Source organism: Anas platyrhynchos, chromosome 3, assembly GCF_047663525.1.
Source record: "Anas platyrhynchos isolate ZD024472 breed Pekin duck chromosome 3, IASCAAS_PekinDuck_T2T, whole genome shotgun sequence".
In the NCBI taxonomy this organism is placed as follows: domain Eukaryota; kingdom Metazoa; phylum Chordata; class Aves; order Anseriformes; family Anatidae; genus Anas; species Anas platyrhynchos.
This window is the reverse complement of record NC_092589.1, coordinates 14,732,325-14,751,744: the sequence shown is the minus strand read 5'-3', so window position 1 is coordinate 14,751,744 and position 19,420 is coordinate 14,732,325. Positions and strand designations below refer to the sequence as shown.

The 19,420-nt window shown below is 42.3% G+C and overlaps 1 long non-coding RNA gene across 4 annotated transcripts in view; it reads right to left on the bottom strand.

The window, feature by feature from the left end:
- Positions 1 to 1,949: 1,949 nt before the first annotated feature.
- The window catches only part of LOC106017872 (uncharacterized), a 30,136-nt gene continuing 12,665 nt past the window's right edge, over positions 1,950 to 19,420 (bottom strand). Inside the window, exons 2-6 of one of the 4 annotated variants that reach the window (XR_011808028.1) lie at positions 19,096 to 19,263; positions 17,553 to 17,707; positions 16,570 to 16,673; positions 8,672 to 8,781; positions 6,111 to 8,050 (exon numbers count right to left, since the gene is read on the bottom strand). This is a non-coding gene — a long non-coding RNA (uncharacterized lncRNA). Of the gene's footprint in view, positions 2,879 to 6,110; positions 8,051 to 8,082; positions 8,273 to 8,671; positions 8,782 to 16,569; positions 17,708 to 19,095; positions 19,264 to 19,420 lie in introns of those variants that run through there. The other 3 variants (XR_005264887.2, XR_003496129.3, XR_003496130.3) reach the window with 3 other exon arrangements.

Here is a 19,420-nt window from a genome sequence, read left to right as displayed (position 1 = left end):
GGTCTATTTCACATGCCATAAAATACATTTAAAAAAAAAGGGAGGGGGCAGAATTCCTTCTATTCTTTATCACTTATTCTTGTCCATCCATCACAGGATAGTGGATTTCTCAGGCTTGTATATTCACAGCTGCAGATCTGCATCCTGAATACCAGTCAGAGAAGGGAAATGTGTAGTGATGAGGTGATGCTGCCCCCCAGAAGCTCTTGATCTAAGGCAAGAGAAGATTGCTTTCTGTTGTGAATAGATCTCTCCTTCCTAAGACTAGCCTAAGTTGCTTGCTTAGCAGAGTAGCTTAGTTTATAACCATTCGTTATCTGTAATATGCTGAAAGACAGAAAGAAGAGTAAAAGCAAAATACTAAGTTGCCTTTATTAAAGCACTGATTTTGTTGCACTCCTGCTTGCCAGGAATGAGAGAGTTCATTTACTCTGCCACTGCCAATACACCATGCATCTTTCTAATCACAGTTATGGGTTTTCTCTCTTCCACATCAGGAGATAAGTGGTTCCCGGCTCTGAGAGCCAAGTGTGAACTATGGAAGTGTGAAGATATGACCCACTGCATTCCCTCTTCTCCTCCAGCCCTCGGCTCACACCCAGCCTACAGACATTGGCCAGAGCTAACCCAGAAGGTATTGATATGGGGTACACTTTTTCTTCCATGACCCAGTGGCCCACAGTGAAAGCCTGTATCCATTGGTTCCATGTGTGGTGACAAAGTTCTAGGACACCACCAAGTTGTAGACTTGGTTGTGGCATACACAAGGAGAAAATAATTTGGTGTGGATTGGCTCACAAAGGCACAACTGCCATTGAGAAAAACATCAGATATTAAGGGGGAATGGTTTTAATCTAACAGAGGGTAGGTCTAGATTGGGTATCAGGAAGCAATTCTTCACTCAGAGGGTGGTGAGACACTTGTACAGTCTGTCCAGAGAAACTGTGGATGCCCCATCCCTGGAGGTGTTCAAGGCCAGGCTGGATGGGGCTTTGGGCAGCCTGGTCTGGTGGGAGGTGTCCCTGCCCATGGCGGGGGGGGGGGGGGTTAGAATTAAGTGATCTTTAAGGTCCCCTCCAAACCATTCAATGCCTCTAAGTGCTTAGAGCCACTTTTAGCTCTGCTGTGGGTCAAAAGAGCTGTGCTTCATTTAATTGTAGTGAAACACTCAATTTCTTCCACAGCTCGTCTGTGGTTGTTCACTACGTGTTCTGATTTTGCATGGCATGAAACCTGCTTAAAGCACTGTCCAAGGGGAAGTATTCCATCACTTGTGGAAACTGTTTTCTCAGACAAGACCACTTACTAAATCCAGCCTGTGAATAGTTTCCATCTCTCTGAAATGCCTTTTCTCTGCTGGTTTACTACTGATCTAAGGTGCTTTGTTCAAATCCCCCAAACTGTTCTACAAGGACATTAAACCTAAGATTTCTGCTTGACCTCACATTTTAAAAGAAAAGTACGTGTGCCAAACAGCAGCAAGACAGGAAGGAAATTCTTCTTTGGGCCTGTCCACAACAAAAGTTTACCTATTACTAGCAGAGACAAGCCTCAAGCAGAAGAAAATCCACGAAGAACCCAACAGAAATGTGGGTCAATACAGGTGAATTTAAAGGCAGAGCCCACAGCCCTCCCCCACCTCCAGAACTGCAAACACAAATGGAGAAATATGGAGAAATATGCACCTTGGATTTTGCCCAGCCTTGATACAGATGCTAGCAAAGAGGAGGTTTGGTCAGGTAGAACATGTACTGTTGCCTGCTCGCCTGTTAGGGCACCACATGCTGCATTACTCAAGTTTTTCTCACATCACTATTTATTATTTTTTTCCAGAAAAAGTAGAGAATTTGATAAAAAGCAGCTTCATGGTAAGCAATGCTCATGGGACATCACCACACAGTGCCAGCAGGCCTGGCACAACCCTCCTGGTGTGTCTGTTTTCCTCATTTCCAAGAAACACCCCCTAATTCCATATCCTCAGCTAAAACTGCCCATGAGACGAGACACTCCAGATTTGGATTTGTTTTCCTCACAGGGGAAATAAAACCAGCCAGAAGGGCAATGAACAAGCAGTGCTTATTGTAAAATCTCTTTCCACGGTGTTTGCCATTTCTGTGGTTTCACCTGCTGGCCACATGAAAGAAGACAATCCTCTCTGTGCAGCCAGAAGAATTACCCAGCAGACTACAAAAAAACTCTTTCAGTAACATGCTTTTATCACTCCAGCAACAGCAGTTTATCTACAGCATAAATACTTGATACAAAGGCCAGGAAATGTCAGGGACACCACAAGGTAATCATCTGAAGAACCAAGAGCTGTTGCTGCTGCTGAATCCGGTGGCAAAACAAACAAACAAAAATCCTTTTCAAAAGAGGTATCTGCTGCAAATTAGATGTGAGAGATAAGGTTAAGGAGAAAAGAAGCAGAAAGAAATGAACACAGCCAATTATCAAACCCTTCAAATAAATTAAAAAAAAAAAAAAAGAGGAAAAAAACTTCAGAGAACAACATCCAAAAAGGCTATTAAATTTTTTAAAACTTTGAAAACCAAACTAAAACTTACAGAAATCAATGCGTCATACTGAAAAATTTCATTTTGGTGCAGTTCATTTCCCATCTTTTAAAGGAAAGAGGCTGTCTGAGAAAATAAGCGATTCTGAGAGCAGAGGAATAAAGGGAAAGTTTGCAGAGATTCTGTGATATCCAATAAGTGCCAAAGTTTTCTCCAGTCTGTCCTCGGAATTAATATTGGTAGGATTTCACCCTTCCTTTTAGCTATCTACTTTTATTATGTTTGTAGGCCTTGTCGTCTCTTCATCTGCTTCTCCAGTGCCAAACGTCACTGAGATGGGTCGAGTTTCAAAGTTCTGGCCCTTCCTTACATGAAAAAATAAAATAAAAAATGTAATCTTTCCCGCCAAAGCTAGCCACCCTTCAAAAAGATCATTAAAATGTATAATGCTATTGTAATTAATGCCCCCTTCCTTCCAACCTCTTCCTGTCATTCTTTCAACCTGTACACTGGAAGAGCAAGTCCTTGACTGTAGAAGTAACTAATAGCCACTCCACAAAGAAATCCTGTTGCATGGTCATTTATACACCTTCCTTTTCTGAAACAGATTGCAGGTATGTGCGTCTGAGCTTAGTATATTAATAGTGCCGGATTAGACACTGTGCAGTAGAAGGTGTGCTGCTGCCAAAAATGACTAACAGAAAAGCCAAGGCATCAATTAAACTGTCGGGTGCTATTAGGAGGATCTTCCTGATTTAAAACAATCCTGTCAGAATGCGTCCGCTATCATAACAAGAGCAAAACAAAAGAAGAAACACAGCTAAACATCAGGCTCCCAATACAATTTGCTGCCCCAAGTGCCTTTGGAGCACTTGAAATATTGTTCACTGGATTCCAAGGGGAAAGCTGAGGTCCAAATACGCAAATGTAGAGCTCATCTACGGGAGGATAAATGACCTATTTTGCTAATTTCTGTCGAGTATGAAACCTGATCTGATGTTGCATTGTTATTGGCAAATGACCTTTAAAAATAAAACAGAAGTGACTTTTCCAAGTCATTTGTAGTCTCTATGAAGTGGAAGGGTTTGAGATGAATGACTGGTAACAGGAGATTGATTCGGGCACTAAGTAAACATAAGTGGATGGAAAAAAACAGCAAAATGAAAAGAAAAATGGATTATCAGGGAGCCTGACAGGAACAAGACAATGCCAAGAAAACAAATGAAATGTAATAATGAAATCAAGTTTTGCCTGTGATGCTTCAGTCTATGCCGAAACAAGGTTTATTGCACTTGGCAGTGAACTGCAGAAGAGGGGAAGTACAGCAGTTTGAGTAGAGCTTTTTCTGTTTTCTCTGGTCTCATATGAATTTGTCTTCAGCAGAGCATGACAAGGGAGATGTATTTCCTAGAAGCACCAGTATTTATTTTCAGCTAGAAGATGCACATGGAGAATCGCAAGCTTGTTTCTGATCAAAGTTCATTCAAAGTGCCTCCCGTTCCCTTACAGGCACAGCAACCAGCCTTGCAGGAGAGACTTCACTGTCTCGGCCAAGAAGGACAACAGCTTTAGTTGGCTCATGCACCCTGGTAGCTCCAAGGAACACCACAAGAGGCCCTGACCACCTCTCCTCCCACCAAAGCAAACATGATATTAATGCCAGCATGAGGAAGAACTTGCCATTTCAAAGCTGATCAGGTCTGAGCCATGGCAGAAGCAAAACCATCCCACGGAAGCCAACCTGTCACCAGTCAGCTTTGAGATCTTGTCTGTGTTTGCCAGGAGACACAACAGAGTCAGACAACTTGACCATAACGATCTGCAAAAAGCACCCTAGTGTGAAAGTACCCAGGGAAAGGCTGACCTTAGGAGGAATTATGCAGCAGGATTTCCAAGCTGAGAGTTGCAGCAGACACAACTGAGAACAGCCCCAGTTTGCTGGGTGGAGCATGTTTCAAACACTGCACGGAAAGTCGGTGACCTTGTTATTGTGAGGAAACAGGGGTCTGATCCCAAACCCCCCAAAGTCAACAGAACAACCTGAGATGTTACAGGGTCAGCAAAACGAAGGCAACTACAAGGCTTAGCTGTATCTTTCTTGCGCTCTGCCACTTCAAAACATGCAGAGGCTGTGACAAGACACCTACTCACAGAAGTTTGTAATCCTCATATTTATTATATATTAGATTGCTTATATAATTATATATAATACAAACGATTGCCTAATCCTCTGAGGATATGTCAACCCTCTCTAAAGCAGGGTGAGCAAGCACCCTGTCTTTCACTTTTTTTTTTTTTTTTTTCCAAAGAGCAATCTATTGCCTTGGCAAATCAAGTGCAAAAAGCTGCATGTCTTTTTTTTTTTTTTTTTGTAAGAAATATTTTCATATTTTCTCTTCTCAAAAATCAGTCTCGAAGTTCTTTCAGTGAGCACCGAGACATCTGTCTTGCGTAGGTTCAGCTGCCACCTTTGCAAATTACTTGTCATGTGTATCTGTTCTATAAGACGAATCATTAGAGGTTTTTGGTTAATGCTATATTTATCAGCACAGAAGGGAATCTCCCGGCTCTGTGAAAACTTCGTCATAAAGCAAATCTGAGCAACAGCACTGAAACATATCTTTCTTTCCCTTCTTGAGGCATGGACGCCTTAAAATGAGAGCTTCCCAGCTTTGTTACAGATGTCAGCACAGCAATTCAGGTTTGCAGGAGACTTTCTCTCCCTCTAAGCACCCTGGATTATGGGATAAAAAGCTCACACGCTTCTCGATTGTTACCAAAGCTGTGACACACACTGGTTAACAATTCCAGATGCTTACAGTAAAAGACGATTTTGCTTTGTCATTTGAAATAATTCAATAGAAAAATGAGTTGTTTTCCAGTAATGCCAGAAAGATGCACATACTGCATTTTCCTCATTAAACAGCATGCAAACCTGCTCATCTCTCCTCTTTGTTCATGCCCTCTCACTGCTGTCCACATGCACACGAAGGGCTCTTGTACCACCGTTTTACTTTTGTTGAAATAATAAGGTTTTGACCTAATATGTTCCAATTAGACACTAACAGCACTTCAGAGACTGACGTACTTCATCATTTAAGATGTATTATAGCTGCGTTCTTGCCTTTCATCCCAAAGGCACTCCACACGACAACCACTGATATTTATGCACTCAGTTTACAAAATAAAACTCGAAAGTACATATTTCAAATAGAATCCAACTCAGAGGGAGGAGGCTGTTTTGTGTGGTTTATTAATAAAACAGGACAAATGGTTTTGTGTATGCTAGACTCCACAAGAGAGGTCTGAGAAGCCAAACACATTTCATGACCTTCAAGAAAGCTTGAAATTAAAGCAAAGAATAGAAGACACGAGAGTTTCAGGAAAGGGAAGAGGTTTGCATATTATTCAGAAAAACAGAACTTAAACAGATTTTATTTTTTTTTTCTGTCTTGGCACAAACCTTCCCGTTTTTCAGATGGGCTTATGAAGACAGGGAGAGGAACTCTGATGACTTCGAAACCACTTTGTTTATTCTGAACAGTGAGATGATCAGTGCAGCTCTGGCTGTTAGACCAGGCTCCCTGCAGGGGAAGTCAAAGCATGGTGAGTGTTCTGAAGCCTACACTACTGGAAGGTAGAAATGAAGCTGCTCAGTGGTTTTCTTTGCTCATTTCTTCTTTGCTACGTCACGTGCCATGCCTTAACTCAGGATTCAATCTTCTGTGCCACTCCATTTCATCAACACATCCTTCTGGCATGGCATTCTCTGCAAATCTTGGACTTGTCCAATAGTGAATTCCAGTTTGTAGCAACCAGGCAATTTGCAGAATTAAATGAAAATCAAACTCAAGGAAGACTTTGGATTTTGCATGTGAAACTTGTGAGGCATCTGAACATTCACTGGGTGGCATTCATATCAGAGTGGAATTTGGAATTGACTGACTGCAGAGCATCATTATCTCTGATTCAGCTTTTATTACCATTTGTTACTGTATTCTGAGCAGAACTTGCACTGAAAATTATTCCAAGAATGGCTGCAAACCCTGACATTTTGCTACAGAATGTCACTGCCATTTCAGGAGCCTGTGCCTGCCAGAAGTCAAAGACAGCTTTTCCATTGGGATTATTATCAGAGAGAGGAATATCCTCTAGTGCCACAAAGCATAGATGGGATAAATACTAGCCAAATACAGGTAGGTCAAGAGTAACGGGCAGCCTGGGATGATGTCCAGAGAGAACTAAGGTAGTGAGATGAGACTGACAGTCATGCTCATGGGATATCATAATTCTGCTTTGGGAACGATGATGCACACAATGTATTTGGTTAAAATCAGGAAAGAAGCCCATACTTCCTGGAAGGGGCTTGATTCAAGAAGATATGCATGTAAGCTTTGAAAAGTTTGATTTGGGGTTATGCCTTATATTGATGGTACAGGACACATGGAGGATGATGTAAAAGAGGACAGGAGTCAGAACAGAGCTTGTCTAAGCTAGCCAGAAGCCACCAGAGTTTGGGTCCAGAGGCTAAAAGGTGCATAAACTTGGTGCTGTATGTGAGTAAACGTGCCCCATGGACAGGCAGTGACACACGAGTGGATCAAATTATGAATGCCTTACATGGAAGAAGAGCCTTTAGACAAAGTAATCATACCAATTACAACTCACTATGTCCAGTGGAAGGATGGGATGGGATTTGCCATCCAACCCCTTAAAAGGAGCAAACATTTTTTATAGCTAGTTTTAAGTAACACTGCAAATACAACACACTAAACGACAACAGCCTAAAGCTCAACATCTAGACCTTGATTAGCTAACAAAAATAACATTCTTTAAACCTCCAAAGAACATGTTCTTTGCTGTCCTGATAAAGTGAGATAACTTTTGTAACAGACACTGTATAGATTTGCAGGTCACTCACAAATGAAACCAACTGCAGCTCTGCTGTTGTATTTTAGAGAAGTTCAGAGCAAGGGGTCTTAACAAGCTAAAGCAGTTACACAATTCTGGCAGAGCATACATTTAAGATATTTTCTGCAGCAGAAGCAGTAACTGAAAACATTAAGTTAGATTCTGATTCCTCAACAAAGAATTACAGAATTTAAGCTGTAATACATCTGATCTTCTGTAAAGGAATAAAAAGGGGGTGGGGAGGTGGGAAGAGATAAAGACAAGAAATAACTCCTGATTGCTCGTATAATATATGCAGCTTTTCCTTTTTGGCCTGATTCACTACAGCCATAATGTTTAAGAGATCAGATTATTCATGTACTTTTCAATCCTCCTCTAATAAATTTTAACTCGCCAATCAATCTCACTGAAGAGTTGATGTTTCCAGGATGTTAGATTGGTACAAGTTTTGTGAAAATTGGCATCTGGAGAGAGGAGAGCAGTCCAGAAAGTGTTCTTGCTGCCTGTTATAAGCCGTGCTTGGCAGCAGCTGGCGACCCATCAGCACAAGTGTGCTGGCTGGCTGACGAGCATGGATGCAACTCATCATTACCTAAAGGCATCATAGATGACAGAGGGGAAGCTGCCTATAAAGGAAACAGGACATGAGCCAGGCTTTTTTAGGAAATGAGGTTTAATTAGCTCTGCTGTTTATTAAACACCTTGTTTTAGAGGACATGGAAGTACTTGTGGTGTGTCCTGTCATGGTCCTTCTAACGCCAGGCAGCACAATTTGGAAAAAGAGGAGCATACAACGTGATAAGAGTCATGGAGGGCAAATGCAATTAACCAGGCCCAGCAACCAGTTCCTGCAGGATGGGAAATGACTCCTTTGATGAGGAAATAAGGAAAGAGCTAGAGGCTATTTGTTTTCCATTTGTTATGAGAATGAAGGTATATCAGGTAAATATCAGGACTGTACAGAAGCCAGATTTTATTTGGTTGTTGCAGTGTGGTTTGTTTTGTTTATTTATTTATTTTTAATCCCTTAAGTGATCTGTTAACAGTGTGACTTCTTAGTTGCTTGCTTATCACAGTGGTGACCAACCATTTTCACAAACAGGCACCCTGATGCTGGCCTGGAATGAAACAGGTTGGAGGACAGCCTCACAGCAGCATAACTGCTCTTTCAGGGCAGAGCTTTCACACCTCACCTGTACCCCCAGAGTCTTAGTATCAAAACACAAAGCGTAAAATAAGTAACCAACCTGTAAAAGTGCCAGCCACAGGTCAAAAGTGGGGACGGATCAAATTCACTGGAGGGATTCAGAAGCATGTGGAGTAACTAGCAGTGATGTTTTCTCCACGTGAGCAGATCCTACAGAGAAAAAAAAAAAAAAAACAAAAAAAAAAAACACAACGTTGTTGACTCAGTGAAACATTAGCTTTTAACAAAGGTTCTGATGTGGGTGGTCAGAAATCCTGTGTATTTATTTACATTATACTCCACCATTTAACTTAAAATTTATTTACGTGCCTTATGTCCATGCTCTCTTTAAAGCATCCCAAGTCAGACTCCACCCCTGTGATCACGTGCAATAGAAAAGGGATAAAGTTGTCTCAGCTAGTGAACCAAACATGCCCTGATCCAGCAACCAAATTCAGATAAAATATCTACATCCATACCATGGAATACAATCTTCCAAAACATGCTGGCCACATCCAAATTCACTTTTGGGATGGTAGGGAATTCTTTACCAGTACATACCACCATACCACCACAGCCAGCAGCACTCATCTCTCAACAGGACAGCAAAGAACAGCAACTCTTTTAGTGAAGAGCTCTTTCTAACGAGAAGTCAGGGGACCATGAGAGCAAGCAGGCACCTGTCATACCTGTGTTTGGATTTTCTCTGGGAAGTCTTCGTACCTCACTCGTGAAGATCCTAAATGTGCAGGTCCAGTGTGGGAGGGGTGGATTTTTCCTTGCACAATTTATCAGATTCTTCTCATAGATATAGCAGAAGGTCATTGGAAAAATCTGCCTTACTTCATTTGTAATTTATTTATTTTTTAATAAATGTATATGTGCCAGAACATTCATTTATTTTGCACAGGTTGAGTAAGACCAGTTTGATGTCTCTTAGGGAGAAAGGCTTATCTACCATCACTACATAGAGGCTTTTGATCTTTGCCCACACAGGTCCAGCAAGCAAATAATTGTTTAATAATCCACAGTGACCCAGAACCCTTGCTGAGGAATAAAGAACACGACTGCCCTAACTCCAAATATTACCCACGGACCAAGGACTGCAACTGAATTCCTTAGGGGCTGGGCCAAGCCTCCAGTTAGAAGCAGCATCCCACGCAGCCTTGGCTGTGTGGCATGCAAAGCAAGTCCTCCCTTGCCACAGGGCTGTAGAAATATCAGACACTGCTAGAAGCCAGAGCCGCCTCTGATGGGGACAGGACAGAAAGGATGTCCAGAGCTTGGAAGAGGGAGCAGCAACACAACCAAATAACCAAGCTATAGCAGAGGCACCTGGGCATCTCACTAACCCCACTGGGTTACTTTTCAATCTTTAAAATGGAAAAACAAATGCCAGCCATCTGTTAGCAACTCCTCCAGCGAGGCAGAGCAGAGGGGTTCATTAAATCAGGCAATGGCTTAAAAAAAATAAACCCACCTAAACAGCCTAATACTGTACCAGAACAAACACGATAATGATTTCAAAATGCCCAGCCAAAGGTTAATGAGCTGCACGCAAAAATCAAGGGAAGGCAGGGAACCAGGGAGGAGGTGAGGGAGATGGATGCTGGCAAAGGCATGGGTGTAGATCTCAGTGGAGAGCAGATAGCCCAGGAATGCGTCTCTGTGTACCCAGATGAAAGGTCTGAAATGACCCACACGGTCTCCAGCTTTGCCACGTCAGAAATAAACCCGTGAATTGCAGCAGGCACCTTCCAGGATTAGCCAGACAAGGCAGTCCTGCTGCAGAGCCAGCCCAAGTGCTCACACATGTGCCCAGTCTGTAGGTTTCTCTGTAAGTTCTGGCACATGTTTGAAGTTGGGCATGTGTTTATGGATACTTACACCATGGATTTAAATCATTCTCCTCCAAAAGCTCCCTGGCTCACTCAGTACTGCGACTGAGCTGACACCCTTATGCAATAACCAAGTTTGCCTGCTGTGAAGGGGAACTGGAACTGAAACCAAGTCAAGTTTGGGAACATTTAATTAAGCAAAATAGCAGTTTGGAAGGGCAGTTGGGAGACCAGCCTTCACCAGGGGCAGTGTCAAAACAAGTCTCACCCTGTTTCAGTGCATACAGTAACGGGTCAGCCACACTGTGGCTTCCTTTCAGTTGCTGAAGCCCAAACCCACTCCATGCAACAGGGCCTTTAGATTCACCCCCTGTATGAATAATCACAAATAGAGGGCCCTACATAGCAAAAATAATCTATGTAAAGTGCATTTGTAGTATCAAAAAAACATATGAATAAAATTTGCCAGTAGAACAGAAGTGCAAACAAGCCACCACGTTGGAGAGCTGGCAGCAGGAAGACAGGTTTTGAAGAGGAAAGGGTAGGATATGGTTGTCATAGGAAAGCAAGGCAGCAGGAAATACTCTACAAGTTTCCAATTTACGAAAATGTTTCTTTGCTTTGAAGGCTGGGCTTTAAGCTAGCTTAACTAGGCAGTGCTGCCCTGGCTTTGCCTCACACCATCCCTGGGTTTTAGTCAAGCAGGCCAGCTTGATCATAGTTAGCACGTCAGCGATCATAAAATGGTCCAGGTTGGAGACGACCTTTAAGATTATCAAGCCCAGCCATCGACCTGACCTACCCAGTCCCATCACACAGAATCATTTAGGTTTGATGGCTCAAACTAAACTACTCTATACCGAGAAGAATTGTAGGGCACCAAATCCCTCAGAGGAAACATTCAAACCCACAATTTAATGCTGACAAGCCAAGACCTGGGGCACCCAACGTAACTGTCAAAGGGATTGACTGCCCTTTGCCCTTCCTTCTCAGCTGGGGAGCAGGTTAAACGAAGCTGGCTGTGAGATGACATCCCACTTTCTATTTCCCATGTGCCTGCACCTAACAGAATCAGACCCAAGCGCATGCTTAAGATCTCCAGGCACAACTGCAATGTAAATAATGACTTAGCATAACAATTGCAATTACAGACACTGCTGTAGGCTCTAGCCAGCTAATAGGGCAAATGTGAATTTTTCATAAGATAACAATCCTGACAGTCTATAACATGCTTTTTTTTTTTTTTTCCTGAAAATGTATGAACATCTACAACTCATTTTCAATCATCATCACATTCTGAAGGAGTTTTTATTACCTCTAGTCATGACTCACAAGAGTGGGAAACAATATTGTTACTTCTACTCCAAGTATAAACAGTACTGACTTAAAAAGCCTTCAGTTTATGTATTCTGAACTGTCTGATTCTCAATCAATTGGAGGGTATCAGAACATATTTGCTCTGAAGAATAACAGATGTTTTCATCTTAAGTTAAATTTAAACTCAACATCAATCTCCCAGAGAGAAATGAGATAACACAGGATCTCTTTCAGTCTTTAAGATATGCAAAACTATACCTAAAAAAAAAAAAAAATTCCGATCTGAGCAGCAATTATACCTAGCCAGTTGAACTAAATCCTTTCCACAAAGGGACTAGCAGCTATGTATCTTTTTTTTTCCTTCTAAACCATATATTCCCAGACAGATGTAGCACTGATCAGCTCAGATGATAAATGAATTAATAAGCTTTACCTGACTGAGGCAACATCTGCTCACATAAGCTCCTTTCTCCACCTTCCTCCCCCACATTTTGTGTACTCACCCTGCACCCATGCACACACACAAATGTTCGGCACCCCAGGCCTTGTGCCATCTCCTTCTACAGGGACAGGTGCAATTCCTCCTGCTGTTGCACATGAAGATGTCCCGATTCATAAATAGTCCGGTTTCATATTCCCAAAGTACTGCAACCGTGAATTTTTTAGCAAGCAATATATGAGACAAAAGCATCTGAGTCCAGAAACTGTCTTTAAAAGCTTATGTTCTTGGTTCTAGCAGTGTTTTTTTATTGTTGTTGTTGTTTTAATTTCAGTAGTTTTTTTTATTTCAGTAGCATTATCTTTACCACAAGGGAAACTGAGGCACAAACTGCCAAACCCTGTACAAGACTTTCTGCTCCATGGCAAATTTTACATCGCTAGCACAGCAAAACCAGACGTGGCAGTGAAGGGGTGGGGAGAGGTTAAGCGTAGAAGACCAGAAACAAGGTCTGGTAACTGCAGCACCTCGGTTGTTTGAGGAAGAAGCAAAACTTGGTGCAGAAAGTCAGACTTTGCAGACCTGTTTTCACATAATCCCAATGTTGTTTTGGGCTGGAAAGTACCTTAAACATCATCTAGTTCCAACCCCCCAGCCACAGGCAGGAACACCTCCCACCAGACCAGGTTGCCCAAAGCTCCATCCAGCCTGGCCTTGAGCACCTCCAGCTTCTTGGAGGCATCCTCCAGGCATCCACAGCTTCTCTAGGCAACCTGTTCCAGGGCCTCACCACCCTCTGAATATTTTTTTCCCTTTCTTGGCTTATTTCAGCACTGGAGCCCTGTACATAACATTGGTTTCTCAATCTTCTTCCAGTTCACCTCTATTCAACCTGAAAACTCTTCTGGTCAGGGGCAGCATCTCCTTAAGGCTGCTGTGAGCTTACCTGGTGACATGAGAAAATCCCCATGTGCAGGCATCTCCCTCACCATCAGCCAGAAGAAGGGACTTCAGAGCCAATGGTTGCAGGAAGCTGCTGCAAAACAATTAATTCCTGAAGCCACATCTGAATTTCGCTCATGTGAACGTTATTGATCATTTTGTGAGACAAGATCTCAAAACATAACACCGTGTAAGGTGATAGGCATAGTCCTCATGCACAACAGGCTTTGCGAGGACCACATCAATTTTGAAAGCAGGTTATCCAAAGACCCTCTATTGCAGAAATGGTGTGAGCACGAGGACAGTTTGTGACCTATCCTTCCTTTCATTTCACAAATAACTCCAATTTCTTTTTTACACAGTAACTGTCCTGCAGTCTTGTCTTCCTTTTCCAGTCTGAAATCCCTCACAGCCTCTGCTCCCAGCCCCTGGTGCTCAGCTGCTAGGCGTGCTTTCACATACAAACAATTTAGACTGGGGATGGTCTGCACCACTAACGCAAGTGTTCCTATTTTCAGCCTCTCTTCTAGGCTATGCCTAGCTATTGTTAGGAAATTAATGGTCAACACTTGGGGACAAGACTTTTCAGCAAGGTGAACAAATTGTCTTTGCTGCTGTGAGCCACCCATTTGGCTCCAGATTTCTCCCACTATTCCAGTGAGGCTGGGAAATGACCAGTTCCAGTTTGAAGGTGGAGTGAATCAGAAAGATGAAGAAACACGGTTCCTGTTGCAAAATGCTGGCTGCAGTAGGGGATTTATTCTCATCAGTGATAGCCCGGGTTTCCGTGACCACAAGTGCTGTTGTGAAGAGACATGTGAACATCTTGAGGGTGCATCTCCAGAAAAACAGAGGGTGTACTTTTGCAGGAAGGGGCACATAGCATCCTCAGGTTTTGAAAAATTTTGTGCTCCTATAAGGATTTGCAAGGAATTTGGGGACTGACGTTCTCCTGAAAATCTTTTCAGTTCCGCTGAGGGATTGGTTACATAATTCAGATAAATGCCAAGCTCCCTTCTCTGCACTTTCAGGATTAAATATGTACCTTCAGTCATAGCATATTTTCCTATATTTTTCATGCAACCTAACTGTTTCAAGTAAGGAAATCACCTGCTATCAAAGCAAAAAAAAAAAAAAAAAAATGAAACTTTACAAGCACAGAATTATTTCAAGTTTTCTGTTTGCCAAATATTTTCCTTTTTACGGCTTCAGAATCTCCCTATTTGGGGAGATTTCCCACAGCTCTAGAAGGAACAAACGTGATTTCGCAATTGCACTTAACCACACCAGGCAAGATGAAAACTTTAATCAACAAAACTCTTCTTGCAAGGCATGCTGGAAGTACTGTTTTAGATCATGTATCCGGGAGGAGAATAAATGCGTAACTGGTAGAGCTTTATTGCAGCTGCTGTGCAGTTACAGAGAGCACCACAGCTCCCCTTTGCAAAAACAGAGTGCAAAGATAACCGTGAATAATTCATTCTGGACTGTTTTTCAGCATGAAAACTAGTGTTTGTGCTCCTAATGAACCAACCAGCACCTCCTGGTGTATAAACCATGTGCCAGTCTACCCAGCTTCAGCAGGTTTCTTATGGACGCGTGTGGCTGCTGCTCTCCTGGATAACCACAAGCAGCTCTGAGAGCTCCAGGGCAGGTCCCCTCTCCTCACAGGTCTTCTCCTACCTCCAACTCTTTCCATGCTATGGCAAAGCAAACCCCAAGCAGAGAGATCAAAATAACGTATTAAGAAATAAGCATGACTAACGTTTTCAAGGATTTTAAATATATATGTATCTTTAGCAACCATGAGAAAGTTGCCCTAGCAACATTATTTCCATTCCCTTTTTGCTCACTGTTTCCCTGCCTCTTTCTCTGACTTACAATACACTCAATGAATGAAGGTTTTGAAAGGGAAGAAAATCAGCATTCAGCCAAATAAAGGTCTTTCTTTCCCCTCATATCATCATGATGCAATCTACAATATCCTCGTATCATCATGGTGGAAACTACGATTCCCATCTATGATTAATACCAACAAATTACAAAAGTGAGTTCAGAAACTTTCAAGAACCGGAAAATCCTTAACATTCAGAAAAAAATTTTGGACTGGCTTCTGAAGGACAAATGACACAGCTTACATGGGAGGGGCAACTGCCACTCTTAACCTTTTTTCCAGCAGACACGAGCCCAAAATGGAGCTATTATCCCCATGTAAATGCCAATTTTCATTAAGCATACAGAATGTAATGCAGCAGTTGGAGCTAACTGGAATATAACTTAAGTTGACAGCTCTGAAATCTCTTCCCTTTGGTCAGATCTCATTGAATTTGGCAAATGGACTCAAGAGCTGAGAGCTTGCAAGGCAGACAGGTGAACAGGGGGAAAAAAATGACTGCATGTCCACTTGCTGCTCTGACCAGAAACCACAAAAAAGTAAAACAGTTTCTAGAAAGGCCAACAACTCTCCCACTCCCAAGATTTCTTGAACTTTTTGCATGTCATGAAAAGGTGGTATCAGTTATATAAACACAAAAATATATTTTAAATGTGACAAGAATACGTCCCGAAACACCCATCTCTGCACAGCGCTGTTTTCTCTTACACCTCACGCAGTGCCCAGATTTCCATCTAATTCAAGACAAATACTTCTGACCACAGCACTATATTAGTACATTTACATGGTTATTTTAGTTAAAATTTCCATTTTGGCTTCCAAACAACTCTCTCCAGCATGCTTTCATCACCCATTTGCCCAGGGAGGCAGGAGGACACATCTCAGCATCACAGCCACCAGCTCCCTTACAAAACCTTCACCAAACCTGGGCTTTGCACCATGAAGGCATGCTATTTGCACAAAGCTTACAGCATCTTGGATGCACTACACTAATATGTGTCCTGACAGCTGAAGTGCCTGCCAGATGCATATCTTTCCAAGTCAGGAGATGGACAGCCTTTAACAACTTCAACTCTTTCTCCCTCTCCCCTTGATGTAGCCCACATCTAGGAGTTCAAAAATATTTATTGCTCCCTGTAATTACCTACCAGGAGGCAACTGACAGTGTGTTGACATCGTTTTGCCAGAATTAAAGCCTTTAGGTTTTCTGAGAAAGCATTTAAAACCTTAGTTATTGCTTAGAGATTAGCCAGACTGCCAAATATCCCGGAGTTTTATATATATAAAACTCTATTTTATACAAAGTTTGAGGTGTTGAGTTTCCTTGCCTTGAAATTTTCCAATACCTTCATGTGACCTTGCCTCAGGGAAATAAAAAGAAATAGAAAGTTAATTCAAAACAGCCTCAGTGAGTGCAGATACGTTCATTTCCCTGCTTCCTTTAGCGTTGCCAGACCTGGCAAAGTTCTCCATAAGAGCAAATAGAGTCATCACAGCATCTCATTTGTAATGTATAGCTCCAGACCTACCGTAGTTATCAGGAGCAGATCATCTGACTGTTTCTGTCAAAAGGCAGAAAAAGCTTGTTCTTTTCTTGTGATGGATTAGACTACTGCAGCATCAGGTCGCAGCCCTGAAAGGGGGGAGAAGCTGCTGGAGGTCTCTAGACTGACTCACACCTGATGCAGTATTTGGGTCTCATTGACTGCTGACCCCGTAATGTAAAATTCCCCTTAGATGTAAGCTGAGCACACCCCATACCCTCAGGATACAACACTGACAACACCAGGGCCAACAGAAGAGCAACTTGTCTTGGAGAGAGGCAGGATTTTACATATCACGTGGCATTTGTTTTGCAGGGCAATTCCTCTATTGTAATTTAACAAGGCTATGACAAGGTTTTGGTCAGCCCAATTAAAAGAAAAAAGAGGAGAAATAGCCAGAGGGATGCGGGTCTAGGTGGAAAAGAGCAGAACCAGAACATAATGAGCAGGTGAAAAAAAATGCAGAAAATGAGCCATTAAGAAAAAAAGTGATGCTGGACAAGAAAAATATATAGAAAATACCAACACTGCTGTGCCTCACCCTCTACTAGCCCCCGAGGAACACTAGCTTGGACAGCTTCTAAGAGAGGACTTGCAACTACATATCAGCCCCATTCTCCAGGCAATGCAGATGTGGGAGGGTATTCCTGGGAGAGCACTGCTGATCAGCAGCCCTCCCAGTCCTCATTTTTTCTAGAGGGGCACAGAAAGGCACTTCCTTGCCCAGGTGCTGTTGAGCTGGTGGGTTGCAAGAAGACTAGTGAGCACACTCCCTTCCTCACCACCCTTGATGCTCAGAGTAACTGGCCCTTTTGCAGCTCTTTGTTGGGAGAGTTTTGTTCTCCCGTTCCACTCCTAGAGCAGCCTTCCTTGCGTCTTCAAATTATGACTCAAATCCTCCAGAATAGATGAAACACATCCCTTGACCGAGAGCAGTGTTTTTGCTTTCCATGAACATTCCTCATTACCCAAAATCTGGCAGGGAGTTTGCAGAGTGTCTTTGGTCTCCTTGGCTTGAGTCCACAGGTTTTATTTGCAAAATATCTGTGGATACTTCTGGTTAGCTTTGCAAAGCTTGAGTGGATGCAAATGAGTCAGAAGCTATTCAGCCTGCTGAGGAACCCTGTGGATCAAAAATGAAACAGGCAGAGTGGGACATCAGAAGCGCCTAGGCCAGGTACAATTAAACATTAAGTGATTTGCATTGAAGAACTGAGATTTCAGTTAAATGTTATTTTGCAATGCCAGATTCTAGTGAAACATAGGAAGCATTCATCCCAAGTCTAACATCTAAAAGCTGAATGGACAGCCAAAAATCAATGATAAAACACTGATGTTTGGTTTGGTCAGATTGTACTGTGTACATGTTAAACTGTGACCTTCTGATTCCCAAGAGAAAGGTAACTTGGATGGCTTACGCCCCCCTCCAGGATATAATAAATTGTTGTTTTATATATCCTCAGCAGGTTTTCCTGCTTGAGCAGGGCAGCCAGTTCCAGTTGCAGCCACTCAACGAACCTTTGTGAGAAAGCAGTATTCCATGAGATGAGGCTTTTCAAATATTCAAAAGTACTCATGAGATCTACCACACAGCTCTCATCTTTGTCTGAAGCCCATTTTTGGTGTCTCTGTAGGTGCAGACACCTTTTCTAGTCACATGCCACATGTCCATAATACGAGGCTCATCTTTCCTCATCAGCAAATCAACTTTATCACCTGTTTTGGTGAGATCCTTTCTGTTTGCACTTTTACTTCAAGATCTTTGGTTGATCTTTGCAATATCAACAGGCTCAGAGTTTTAAAAGGTGCCAGCTGATGTCCAGGCACCTACCTGCAGGACTGCCAGACCTGTGTGTTCACAAGCAAACTAGAACATGAGAAGAGCTTAGTGTCCATCACATTGTCATGGATGTTTCCAGAATTCACCGAGGTGCTGGAGTCTTTCCCATAGACATTTCTTATTCTACACCTTCAGGACTCATTCACTCAACTCCTCTAGGAATCAAACAACAACAGTGCCCAAAACCACTGAAAATGCCTTGGTGAGAAGCACTCACTCCATTCCTCCACTGTTTGAAGGAGCAAACCATTAAAGAGAGGCTGTGGAAACATGAGAGGGCTGCTCCCTCAAGGAACCAGAAGCCATAGTCATCTGAAGACTGCCCTTTAGAAACTGGAAGTTGTCATTGTCTCTCTCAATCAACTGAGGATTGCTTCCCCTGCAGTGTGAACGCCCATTTCAATTAATTTCCCAGCTTGTGCAGCAGATGAAAACCCTAAATCAAGGCAAATGGCTCTTATCCATTCATACCGGACATCTTTGCAACTTGATGAACCACAGCAAGAACTGGAGTGACTGCAGAATATATATATAGTATGAAAAATTAGATTTTATGTGACTGGATTTATTATTCAATTTAGGTTGATAATTATTTATTAGACATGCAGCCATTTAGTCACTTGCCCTCAAGGAGCTGGGATAACATAAAACCACTTAAAAGTCACATTTACCTTCAGCTTAATTCCACATGCTCTAACATCAGTGTTGTTCATTCTGCTGTAAGAGCACCTTTCACCGTCCTTAACAGACAAGTGTTTTCTCTCCTGCTAGGGGAGAGAGCAGTCCCAGCACAAGCAGGACAGTTCAGCTTTTTGTTCTTCAAATACTTCCAGCTCGTTCTGTAAAAACAGCAAAAGTAGAGGTCTGAATCAATACAAAATTAAGTTTTATATTGCAATGTTTGAAACAGTCCCAGCTTAAAATTCAGGATCAAACAATAAGCTTTACATCTGTTTTAAGCCAACAGCATTAATGAAATCACTTAGATTTTACCTC